Source organism: Leuciscus leuciscus, assembly GCF_965113295.1.
Source record: "Leuciscus leuciscus genome assembly, chromosome: 10".
NCBI classification, from domain to species: domain Eukaryota; kingdom Metazoa; phylum Chordata; class Actinopteri; order Cypriniformes; family Leuciscidae; genus Leuciscus; species Leuciscus leuciscus.
In genome coordinates this window covers 44,037,735-44,040,234 of record NC_138734.1, presented here as the reverse complement: position 1 = coordinate 44,040,234, position 2,500 = coordinate 44,037,735, and the positions used below count along the sequence as shown (strand labels likewise).

General features: G+C 49.1%; 3 protein-coding genes across 6 annotated transcripts in view; 1 reads left to right on the top strand and 2 right to left on the bottom strand.

Moving 5' to 3' along the window:
- Positions 1-2,500, top strand: part of LOC309507925 (uncharacterized protein) — a 267,629-nt gene that overhangs the window by 43,280 nt on the left and 221,849 nt on the right. The gene's annotated exons all lie outside the window — the stretch shown is intronic.
- Positions 1-2,500, bottom strand: part of rpp25b (ribonuclease P/MRP subunit p25, b) — a 96,848-nt gene that overhangs the window by 70,937 nt on the left and 23,411 nt on the right. The gene's annotated exons all lie outside the window — the stretch shown is intronic.
- The window catches only part of cox5ab (cytochrome c oxidase subunit 5Ab), a 6,801-nt gene that overhangs the window by 1,755 nt on the left and 2,546 nt on the right, over positions 1-2,500 (bottom strand). The window lies entirely within an intron of this gene.

Here is a 2,500-nt window from a genome sequence, read left to right as displayed (position 1 = left end):
GTGTGATCAGTGTGTGTGATCAGTGCGTGAGAGATCGGTGTGTGTGATCAGTGTGTGTGAGATCAGTGTGAGAGATCGGTGTGTGTGATCAGTGCGTGTGAGATCAGTGTGTGAGAGATCGGTGTGAGAGATCGGTGTGAGAGATCGGTGTGTGTGATCAGTGTGTGAGATCGGTGTGTGTGAGATCAGTGTGAGAGATCGTGTGTGTGATCAGTGCGCGTGAGATCAGTGTGAGAGATCGGTGTGTGAGAGATCAGTGTGTGAGAGATCGGTGTGTTTGATCAGTGCGTGTGAGATCGGTGTGTGTGATCAGTGTGTGATCAGTGTGTTTGATCAGTGCGTGTGAGATCGGTGTGTGTGATCAGTGTGAGAGATCGGTGTGTGTGAGATCACTGTGTGAGATCAGTGTGAGAGATCGGTGTGTGTGATCAGTGTGTGTGAGATCACTGTGTGAGATCAGTGTGAGAGATCGGTGTGTGTGATCAGTGCGTGTGAGATCAGTGTGTGAGAGATTGGTGTGTGTGATCAGTGTGTGTGAGATCAGTGTGAGAGATCTGTGTGTGTGATCAGTGCATGTGAGATCAGTGCGTGTGAGATCGGTGTGAGATCGGTGTGAGAGATCGGTGTGTGTGAGATCACTGTGTGAGATCAGTGTGAGAGATCTGTGTGTGTGATCAGTGCGTGTGAGATCGGTGTGAGAGATCTGTGTGTGTGATCAGTGCATGTGAGATCAGTGTGTGAGAGATTGGTGTGTGTGATCAGTGTGTGTGAGATCAGTGTGAGAGATCTGTGTGTGTGATCAGTGCATGTGAGATCAGTGCATGTGAGATCAGTGCGTGTGAGATCGGTGTGAGAGATCGGTGTGTGTGAGATCACTGTGTGAGATCAGTGTGAGAGATCGGTGTGTGTGATCAGTGCGTGTGAGATCAGTGTGAGAGATCGGTGTGTGTGATCAGTGCGTGTGAGATCAGTGTGAGAGATCGGTGTGTGTGATCAGTGCGTGTGAGATTAGTGTGAGAGATCGGTGTGTGTGAGATCAGTGTGTGAGAGATCGGTGTGTGTGATCAGTGCGTGTGAGATCATTGTGTGAGAGATCGGTGTGTGTGATCAGTGCGTGTGAGATCAGTGTGTGAGAGATCGGTGTGTGTGAGATCAGTGTGAGAGATCGGTGTGTGAGATCAGTGTGTGTGAGATCAGTGTGTAAGAGATCGGTGTATGTGATCAGTGTGTGTGAGATCAGTGTGAGAGATCAGTGTGAGTGAGATCACTGTGTGAGATCAGTGTGAGAGATCGGTGTGAGAGATCAGTGCGTGTGAGATCAGTGTGTGAGAGATCGGTGTGTGTGATCAGTGCGTGTGAGATCAGTGTGTGAGAGATCGGTGTGTGTGAGATCAGTGTGAGAGATCGGTGTGTGAGATCAGTGTGTGTGAGATCAGTGTGTGAGAGATCGGTGTATGTGATCAGTGTGTGTGAGATCAGTGTGAGAGATCAGTGTGAGTGAGATCACTGTGTGAGATCAGTGTGAGAGATCGGTGTGTGTGATCAGTGCGTGTGAGATCAGTGTGTGAGAGATCGGTGTGTGTGATCAGTGTGAGAGATCGGTGTGTGTGAGATCACTGTGTGAGATCAGTGTGAGAGATCGGTGATCAGTGCGTGTGAGATCAGTGTGAGAGATCGGTGTGTGTGATCAGTGCGTGTGAGATCAGTGTGTGAGAGATCGGTGTGTGTGATCAGTGCGTGTGAGATCAGTGTGTGAGAGATCGGTGTGTGTGATCAGTGTGTGTGAGATCAGTGTGAGAGATCGGTGTGTGTGATCAGTGTGTATGAGATCAGTGTGTGAGAGATCGGTGTGTGAGATCAGTGTGAGAGATCAGTGTGTGAGATCAGTGTGTGTGAGATCAGTGTGTGAGAGATTGGTGTGTGTGATCAGTGTGTGTGAGATCAGTGTGAGAGATCGGTGTGTGTGATCAGTGTGTGTGAGATCAGTGTGTGAGAGATCGGTGTGTGAGATCAGTGTGAGAGATCAGTGTGAGAGATCAGTGTGTGAGAGATTGGTGTGTGTGATCAGTGTGTGTGAGATCAGTGTGAGAGATCGGTGTGTGTAATCAGTGTGTGTGAGATCAGTGTGAGAGATCGGTGTGTGAGATCAGTGTGTGAGAGATCGGTGTGTGTGATCAGTGTGTGTGAGATCAGTGTGAGAGATCGGTGTGTGTGATCAGTGTGTGAGAGATCGGTGTGTGAGATCAGTGTGTGAGAGATCAGTGTGAGAGATCGGTGTGTGTGATCAGTGTGTGAGAGATCGGTGTGTGAGAGATCAGTGTGTGAGAGATTGGTGTGTGTGATCAGTGTGTGTGAGATCAGTGTGAGAGATCGGTGTGTGTGATCAGTGTGTGTGAGATCAGTGTGAGAGATCGGTGTGTGAGATCAGTGTGTGAGAGATCGGTGTGTGTGATCAGTGTGTGTGAGATCAGTGTGAGAGATCGGTGTGTGTGATCAGTGT